Source organism: Salvelinus sp. IW2-2015, linkage group LG5, assembly GCF_002910315.2.
Source record: "Salvelinus sp. IW2-2015 linkage group LG5, ASM291031v2, whole genome shotgun sequence".
Taxonomy (NCBI): Eukaryota; Metazoa; Chordata; class Actinopteri; order Salmoniformes; family Salmonidae; genus Salvelinus; species Salvelinus sp. IW2-2015.
In genome coordinates, this window is record NC_036844.1 from 14,564,360 (window position 1) to 14,575,134 (window position 10,775).

Consider the following 10,775-nt stretch of genomic DNA (forward strand, 5'->3'; position numbering starts at 1 on the left):
TTCTGTACTTTGCTTTGTTTCAAATTTGATCAACTATAGCCCGAAAGTCTATAGGTTTCTTGAAAAGAAAAGGTTTTCAAGAACCTTGAAAACCTGTGCCACCAACCGTGTGCCACCAACCTTGGGGTGGTGGCACACGGGGTGGTCGACGAAGTTGAGGTGTGAGTCAGAGACCGAGGAGTTATTGGACAAATTGGAGGAGAGTGAACGGAGGGGAGAGTTAGAGACCTTCGAGGAGTTGTTGGACAAATTGCAGGAGAGAGAAGCGAGAGAGCTATTGGTTTGGCGTAGTATGCACTGCATTCGTCCTGAGGAGCGTGTTAGCCGTCCGATGCCACCTGTGCCAGCTTCCTATACTCGTCCTGAGGAACGTGTCATTTGTCCGGTACCATGTGGGCCGGTTCTACGCACCAGGTCTCCAGTGCGCCTCGACAACCCAGTACGTCCTGTGCTAGCTCCCCGCACTCACCGTGCGGAGTGTGTCATCGTTCCGGCACCATCTGTGCCAGCTCTACGCACCAGGTCTCCAGTGCGCCTCCACAGCCCAGTACTTCCTGTGCCTGCTCCTCGCACTCTCCCTCAAGTGCGCTTTCCCAGTCAGGTACGTCCTGTGCCTGCTCCTCGCACTCTCCCTGAAGTACGTGTCTCCAGTCAGGTACGTCCTGTGCCTGCTCCTCGCACTCTCCCTGAAGTGCGTGTCCCCAGTCAGGTACGTCCTGTGCCTCCTCCCGCACTCGCCCTGAGGTGCGTGTCATCAGCCCGGTGCCACCTGTACCGGTCCCACGCATCAGGCCTCCAGTGCGCCTCCACAGCCCAGTACGTCCTGTGCCTGCTCCTCGCCACTCTCCCTGAAGTACGTGTCTCCAGTCAGGTACGTCCTGTGCCTGCTCCTCGCGACTCTCCCTGAAGTGCGTGTCCCCTGTCAGGTATGTCCTGTGCCCTCCCCGCACTCGCCCTGAGGTGCGTGTCATCAGCCCGGTGCCACCTGTACGGTCCCACGCATCAGGCCTCCAGTGCGCCTCCACAGCCAGTACGCCTGTGCCTGCTCCTCGCACTCTCCCTCAAGTGTACCTTCCCAGTCAGGTACGTCCTGTGCTGCTCCTCGCACTCTCCCTGAAGTGCGCCTCCCCAGTCAGGTACGTCCTGTGCCTCCTCCCCGCACTCGCCCTGAGGTGCGTGTCATCAGCCAGAGCTTCCGGCGACGGTTCACAGTCCAGAGCTTCCGGTGACGTTTCACAGTCCGGAACCTCCTACGACGGTCCACAGTCCGGAACCTCCTGAGACGGTCCGCGGTCCGGAACCTCCTGAGACGGTTGGCGGTCCGGAACCTCCGGCGACGGTCTGCGGTCCGGAGTCTCCGGCGACGGTCTGCGGTCCGGAGTCCCCGGCGTCGGTCTGCGGTCCGGAGTCCCCGGCTACGGCGACGATTCACGGTCCGGTTCTTCCGGCGACGAGCCACGGTCTGGTTCCTCCGATGACTACGGTCCGGTTCCTCCGGCGACGATTCACGGTCCGGACCCTCAGGCGACGATTCACGGTCCGGTTCCTCCGGCGACGATCCACGGTCCGGAGCATCCGGCAACGATTCACGGTCCAGTTCCTCCGGCGACGACCCACAGTCCGGTTCCTCCGGCGACGATTCACGGTTGGCATTATTTATAGCTTCACGTTTCATTTGTTTATTTTGTTGTTTTGTTCTTTGAAGTTTTCATTTCCAATATTAAAGGATGGAAACATACCACGCTGCATCTTGGTCCACTCCTTGTAACGATCATGACAATCTCAAATACACTACAAGTTTTACATTTCCTGCCTTGCATGAAAGTTCTCATAAAAGTGTAACAGGGTGATCAAATGAAGATCCTGTCTGTAAGCCTAGGATTTTCGAGTGTGAAACTGGATTTTCGAAACTGGTTTCTTAGAAATTCTAGGGATAATAAGGAGGCTTGCGTCTTGTGACCATTGGCAATTATAGCATTTAAATTTTTGTGGGGGAAAAAAATAAATAATGGGGGATGCATGCCAGCAAAGCCACTACACAACACAACACTAAACAATACATGAATTGCACTATAATGGTGACAAACGGTGCCCACAAACTGTTAGGGCCTACATAAAGCTGTCCCAACAGCAGAGTCCCAACAGCAGTCCCAACACCTTAACACTGCTACACCTGGCTATCAGCGGAGCCTTGTCTCGCAGCAAACAGTTCATTAAGCCTCATTTAGTGCCTTTCAAAAAAACATTGCTGTTATGGCTTACTTGATTAGCCAAATGTGGTTTCTACTGACAATTGAGACGTACAAACTATGGCTTAAGGGAGCAACGAGCGGATAAGAGGCAATCCCTAATTTCGATTAAGACATTAATGAGAGAGCTAGTACGGACATAGTCAATATAACTATTTGTTCAGCACTTTTGAAATGTACAGCAACAGAATTCAGAACATGGGCTGTTCTTACAGTGTTCTCCCTGTACACCAAGTCAGAACCGTAGGATAAATAAAGGGGGCGTATTCGATGATTACATTTCTCAAAAACAGGTTATACGCTATATGTGCACCACCAAGTCAGAACAGTAGGCGAAATTAAGAGGTGAAAATAGACCAAATTACTAGAGTGAGGCACATGAGCTACTAACAGCTTACTACACAACATACACTTAGTATTACTTTCTTAGCTACCGTATACATATCTCCCTGGCATATTACACAACTTGTTGTGCTGTGCTCACTTGAACAGGAAGGTGGCTTCAGGTCATAGCCTTAGAAAGAAGCCCGAGTTCTGGATTTACAATTCCGAGTTGGATGAAAGTTCAAAGCTTATTTTCCCAGATGTAGCTCATTTTTCCAAGTTCCCAGTTGTCTTGAACTCACTAAAGTCAGATTTTGCAGTTCTGAGTTAACAATTGTTTTGAGTGCGGCACAAATCATGCTTCATTGACAGCATGGCCAATGTTGAATGTTTATCATTTTAAACTAGGAAAAGAGACCCTTAATCTAAGACTTTGGACCACACAGCCACTCCACTGAATAGCAGTCTAATGATTGCTTTGCAATGCTTGCAGCCACTGATTCTTTCCAAACCAATCATTGTTGAATTTGCAACTTATGTAATGTTTATGTCCAATGGCCGATTAGCACCGATACATTTTATCTATAATTTCTCTTCATTATTTCTCTTCATATGACAAGCATTAAAAAGGATTTGCCAGTAGATTGTCGACTTGATTCATGATGATGACCACTAGCTAAGATTTTGAAAGAATGATGTTGATCAGTGCAATCAAAGCTACTGTAGATATCACATGATTTGACATAATTTTATCTGTGGCCAATGACCTTGAGCCTTCTTGGATGGGCACTTTCAATGTCACTCTATGGCAGCAACCAAGGGGCTTGAATTTTCGAACTCTACCCTTAGACTTGGTGGTGACGTAGTGTCCCCATGAGTGACAAAACACTGAGCCAATCACGGCGCAAAGCTCCGTATTTTCTGCTGGCTTGCCCCACCACCACAGAAAGCACTTGGAGCTTGGAGCTGCCTTACTCAAGAAAACAAAAAAAGTGACCATGTTTGTATGAGGCTTTATTAACTCAATTAAATATATATATTTTTTACATTGTTTGCAAACTGATATGTGACATCTACTGTATTAATGCCAAAATAGCATGCAAAACAGGCACCCCCCCCCCCCCCCCCAACAAAAAAACATTTAGTTAAATGTAAATTATTTGCTAGAAATGTGGGGCTCAAAACAGGTAGGGCTCTGCCCCATCTGCCCTGAATGATGGGTCGCCACTGCTTGTAACCATAGCATACGTGTAGGTATGTACTGCAGGACCAAATCAGAGATGCGGGTCGGAGCAAGTTCATGTAATGCTTTGTAGGTTAGCAGTAAAACCTTGAAATCAGCCCTAGCCTTAACAGGAAGCCAGTGTAGAGAGGCTAGCACTGGAGTAAGATTCTAGCAGCCGCATTTAGCACTAACTGAAGTTTATTTCGTTCTTTATACATGTAGCCGGTGAGTAGAGAATTGCAGTAGTCTAATCTATAAGTGACAAAGCACAGATTTGTTTTTCTGCATCATTTTTACAAAAAAAAGTTACAGATTTTTGCAATGTTATGAAGATGGAAAAAATTGCCCTTGATATGTTCATCAAAAGAGAGATCAGTATCCACAGTAACACCGAGGTCCTTCACAGTTTTATTTGAGATGACTGTACAACCATCACGATTAATTGTCAGATCAAACAGCAGATCTTTTTGTTTCTTGGGACCTAGAACTAGCATCTCTGTTTTGTCCGAGTTTAAAAGTAAAACATTTTCCACCGTCCACTTCCATATGTGTGAAACACAGGCTTCCAGGGTAGACAATTTTGGGGCTTCACCATGATTCATCGAAATGTACAGCTGTGTGTCGTCTGCATAGCAGTGAGAGTTGACATTGTGTTTCCAAATGACATCACCAAGAGGTAGAATATATAGTGAAAACAAAAGTGGTCCTAAAACGAAACCTTGAGGAACACCGAAACGTACAATTGACTTGTCAGAGGACAAACCATCCACTGATATCATTCCTACAGATAAGATCTGAACCAGGCCAGAACTTATCCGTGTAGACCAGGCCTGGGCAAAGGTTGGCCCGCAACCTGATTCAATACGGCCCAAGGAATCATGCTCAGATCACATAAAGAATTTGCGATAGTAAAGTTTTGAAAAACGTATTTGTTATTCAAATTAAAAGCCCAATGAATACTCTCCTTTGTGTAATGATTTAACTCCCACCGCTTGTGGGACATTTATTTATAAAAAATTACTTTTTCAAAGATTTCAAAGAAAAGGAAAGTAGACAATGAATGTAGGGTGTTTCAGCAAGAGGTATCAGGGAAAGCTGTGTGCCTTTTTGCACATCAGATGTACAGCCTTGTCAAAGCTTTCAAGGGAAAATTACTCCTCCTGACCCGCCAAGTAGAAGCCAACAATCTCACCCACCTTCCGACACTACTAGTCTGTTCCCTATCAGATGACCAGCGGGAGAGGTATACATCGCTGCTGCGTGCTTTGAACGGTGAGTTTTCTCATCGTTTTGAGGATTTCAAAGTGTTGGAAAATTGCATGCTGTTGGTTTCCTCTCCTTTCACCTTCAATGTGGATAACGCTCCCACTGACCTGCAACTTGAGCTTATCAATCTTCAGTCTGATGCAGTGATTGGAGAACTATTCAAAACAATGTCACTGACGAGGTTCTATGCATCTCTCGGTGAACAAAACATTCCAAAGATTAGGAGTCATGCTCAGAAGATGTTCGTACTGTTCGGGTCAACAAGTCAAGACACAGATCATCTCTTACTGACTCTCACCTCTCAGCAAGCCTGTGCATAGCAAAGTCAGAAACTATATCTGACTTCACTGCTCCAGTCAATGCCTATCAGAGACTTCACTCCTCACACTGATTGAGTTGTTTAAATGTAATGTTGAGCTCTCTCTCTTGTGATTTTATGCATACACGTTAACAAGAGTTCTGGCCGTGGTGCTGAATGCACAGTGTACTTTTCCCTCCATGTGGTTCATTGCTTGTATAATAATGAAAATACCTACCAAAAGGAGAACATGGATGTGGTTTATTTCTGTGCATGTTAAAAAAGTAAAATAAGTAGCATATCTGGACGTGATTTACAGTAGATATATCTGTCAACACAGTCATACACATGATGTATAATCCTGTAATATGATTCTGGCCCGCGATGGCAAAAATATATTCTATATATTTAAAAGGCCATTTACCACCTTCACGAGTGCAATCTCAGTGCTATGATGGGGTGAAAATCAGACGGCAGTGTTTTGTATACATTATTTGTCTTCYGGAAGGCAGCTTTTTCTAATGTTTTTGAGAGGAATGGGAGATTCAATATAGGCCAATAGATTTGTACATTTTCCGGGTCACGTTTTGGCTTTTTCAAGAGAGGCTTTATTTCTGCCACTTTTAGTGAGTTTGGCACACATCCGGAGGATAGGTGAAACGGCCGTCATAATGAGGAGACCAAGGCGCAGCATGGTAAGCGAACATAACTCTTTAATAAAAGAGAGAACACTGAACAGAACTAAACAAAACAACAAAACAAACCGTGAAGCAATATGGCTAGTGCAGAACAGGCAACTAAACATAGAATAACAACCCACAAAATACCCAAGGAATATAGCGACCTGAGCAGATATTTTTTTGCAATTGCAAACGTATTAAAATGGTGGTCCGATAGTCCAGGATTATGAGGAATGTAACGAGTTGGGAAGCAAGGAGTGAGTGTTTAATAAATAAAAGAAACAATGAACACGAAACACAAACAATGCACTGACATGAAACAGAGTCAATAACACCTGAGGAAGGAACCAAGGGGAGTGACAGATATAGGGAAGATAATCAAGGAAGTGATGAAGTTCAGGTGAGTGTCATGAGGCGCTGGTGCACGAGACGATGGTGACCGGTGTGCGGGATAAACAGCAGCCTGATGACCTAGAGGCCGGAGAGGGAGTATACAGTGACAACGAATAACATTTAGATCCACAATATTTATTCCAAGGAACAAAACTAGATCCAGGGTATGACAGTGGCAATGCATAGGTCCGGAGACATGTTGGGCAAAACCTACTGAGTTGATGATCGCTTCGAAAGCCTTTTCGATTGGGTCTGTGGACTTTTCCATGTGAATAATGAAGTCACCAAAAATGTGAATATTATCTGCCGTGACTACAAGGTCAGATACAAATTCAGGGAACTCAGTGTGGAACGCTGTATACTTCCCAGGAGGCCTGTAAACAGTAGCTATAAAAAGTGATTGAGTAGTCTGCATAGATTTCATGACCAGAAGCTCAAAAGATGAAAATGCAGTCATTTTTGGGGGGGTAAATTGAAATTTGCTGTCTAAATGTTAGCAACCCTTCCGCCTTTGCAGGATGCGAGGGGGATATGGTCACTCCAGAGAACGCGTTTCCACTGCTCCAGAGTCCAATGGCGGCAAGCATTACACCACTCCAGCCGACGCTTGGCATTGTGAAAGGTGATCTTGGCTTATGTGCGGCGGCTCGGCCATAGAAACCCATATCATTAAGCTAAACGACAAACAGTTATTGTGCTGACGTCACAATAACAGCACCTACAGTTGACCCGGGGCAGCTGTATTTGACAAACGTACTTTTTGGAAAGGTGGCATCCTATGAATGTGCCACTTTGCAAGTCACTGAACTCTACAGTAAGGCCATTCTACTGCCAATGTTTGTCTATGGAGATTACATGGCTGTCTGCTCGATTTTATACACCTGTTGTGGCTGAAATTGACAACTAATTTGAAGGGGTGTCCACATACTTTTGTATGTACAGTATAGTGTATGTTCGTCAAAATAGAGATCAGGGTCCAGAGTATTACAACGCTTTTAAAACAATGACCTGCACACAAGATCGGCAAATTAGACAATAGATGGTATGGGCATACTTGTCTAGAACAAATCCATCCGTTTATATTGTCATGACAAAGTATATTTGTCTTTGTRTCTGCCAAGGCAGCAGCTACTCTTCCTGGGTTCCAAACACATTATGGCACTTACATCACACATAAAACAAAAGATAAAACAGTACATCATATAACATTATTACACCACTACATATCTACAATGCAAAATGTATAATACCACCATACAACAATATTACAATGTACGTGTGTGTGAGCCTGTGTGCTAGCGTGTGTGTGCATATGCTTGTCTGCACCTGTGTGTGTGTGTGTGTGTGTCTCTCTTCACAGTCCCCGCTGCTCCATAAAGTGTATTTGTATCTGTTTTTAAAATCTGATTCTGCTGCTTGTATCAGTCACCTGATGTGGAAAAGAGTTCCATGTAGTCATGGCTCTATGTAGTACTTTGTGCCTCCCATAGTCTGTTCTGGACTAAGGGATTGTGAAGAGACGACAAAGTCAATCTCTCCTCCACTCTCTGTGTACATTTAAGGGCCAGCCGTGCTGCCCTGTTCTGAGCCAATTGTAATTTTCCTAAGTCCCTCTTTGTGGCACCTGACCAAACAACTGAACAGTAGACCAGGTGCGACAACACTAGGGCCTGTAGGACCTGCCTTGTTGATAGTGTTCTTAAGAAGTCAGAGCAGCGCTATATTATGAACAGACTTCTCCCCATTTTAGCTATTGTTGTATCAACATGTTTTGACCATGACAGTTTACAATCCAGTGTCACTCTAAGCAGTTTAGTCACCTCAACTTGCTCAATTTCCAAATTATTCATTACACAATTTAGTTTAGGTTTAGGGTTGAGTGAAGGATTTGTCCCAAATACAATGCTTTTAGTTTTTGAAATATTTAGGACTAACTTATTCCTTGCCACCCATTCTGAAGCTGACTGCAGCTCTTTGTTAAGAGTTGCAGTGATTTCAGTTGCTGTGGTAGCTGACATGTGTAGTGTTGAGTCATCTGCATACACAGACACACTGGCTTTATTCAAAGCCAGTGGCATGTCATCAATAAAGATTTTAAAAAGTAAGGGGACTAGACAGCTGCCCTGGGGAATTCCTGAGTCTAGCTGGATTATGTTGGAGAGGCTTTCATTAAAGAACACCCTCTGCGTTCTGTTAGACAGGTAACTCTTTATCCACACTATAGCAGGGGACATAAAGCCATAACACATACGTTTTTCCAGCAGCAGACTATGATCGATAATGTCAAAAGCTGCACTGGTCTAACAAAATAGCTCCCACAATCTTTTTATCATCATTTTCTCTCAGCCAATCATTAATGTGTAAGTGCCGTGCTTGTTGAATAAAATCAAAATAAAATAAAATCGTATTTGTCACATGCACCGAATTCAACAGGTGAAAATGCTTACTTACAAGCCCTTAACCAACAATGCAGTTTTAAGAAAATAAGAGTTAAGAAAATGTCCTCTTAGGGATCGCAGACCGCTAGCGGTTGACCTGCGACAACATCTGGTGAAATTGCAGAGCGCCAAATTCAAAATAAGAAAATCTAAATATTAAACATTCAAGTGTCTTACATCATGTAAAAGCTTAACTTCTTGTTAATCCAACCGTGTTGTCAGATTTCAAAAAGGCTTTACGGCGAAAGCATACCATGCGATTATCTAAGGACAGCGCCCTACATCAATATACTTTTTCAACCAGCACCGGCCTCACAAAAATCAGAAATAGCGATAAAATGAATCACTTACCTTTGAAGATCTTCATCTGTTTGCAATTCCAAGGGTCCCAGCTACACAATGAATGTACGTTTTGTTCGATAAAGTCCTTCTTTATATTTAAAAAAGTCTGTTTAGTTGGCGCCATTGATTTCAGTAATCCACTCCTTCAACATGCATACAAAGGAATCCAAAAAGCTACCGGTAAACTTCATCCAAACAAGTCAAACAATGTTTCTAAACAATCCTCAGGTACTCTAATATGTAAATAAACGATAATATTTCAGACGGAAAGAACGGTGTTCAATAGAAAAGGAAAATAACGAAGAGCGCGCCCTCGTTCACACGCGCCAAAAGTTTACCTGTCCTGATGAGAACACCTTGGATAAACTACAACTACTTGTTCGTTTTTCAAGAAACAAGCCTGAAACCCTTTCTAAAGACTGTTGACATCTAGTGGAAGCCATGGGAACTGCAATCTGGGTCCTATGTATTTGTATATCCCATAGGCTAGTATTGAAAAGGCCTGTGACCTCAAAAACAAAACAAATCCGAATGGATTTTCCTCTGGTTTTTGCCTGCCATATCGGTTCTGTTATACTCACATACATTATTTTAACAGTTTTAGAAACGTCAGAGTGTTTTCTATCTAATTCTACCAATATATGCATATCCTAGCTTTTGGGCCTGAGTAACAGGCAGTTTACTTTGGGCACGTCAGTCAYCCAGAAATTCAGGATACTGCCCCCTTGCCTTACTAAATAAACGAAAGTAAAAAAGTAACACAATAAAATAACAATATACAGGGGGTACCAGCATTGAGTCAATGTGCGGGCGTACAGGTTAGTCCAGGTAATTGAGGTAATATGTACATACATGTAGGTACGGATAAATTGATTATGCAGCGAGTAGCAGCAGTGTATAAAAAAGGGGGGTCAACGCAAATTGTCCGGGTAGCCATTTCATTAATTGTTCAGCAGTTTTATGGCTTGGGGTTAGAAGCTGTTAAGGAGCCTTTTTTTCGACCTCAACTTGGCGCTCCTGTACCGCTTGCRSTGCGCTAGCAGAAAGAACTGTCTATGACTTGGGTGGCTGGACTCTTTTTGGGGCCTTCCTCTGACACCGCCTAGTATAGAGGGCCTGGATGCAGGAAGCTTTGCCCCAGTGATGTACTGGGCCGTACGCACTACCCTCTGTAGCGCCTTACTGTCGGATGCTGCAACACTGTGCCTTTATTGTTACCACTTTATCATCAAAGGTATTATCTAAGTGAGTTCCTGACATAGTCAGAATATGAATGTCATCTGTTACTGGCAAGTTATTGATTTCATGAACCTTGTTTCTTAGGCTACATATATTAATGTGGGCTATTTTTTAGCACAATTCTGGGAAGCGTATCAGAAGTAGACATGCTCATGTTCTTTTTGGTTGAGCTGATAGTGCAGGGTGAGCTGCACACAGTGGACTTCCTACTAGGGCACACCACCTCAGTTCTAACTGTATAACTCTGGTTCATAGGCACATTATTACTGCATACAATAGCTGTAGGATAAACAGAGGCATTCAGGGCATTTAGAGTGACAG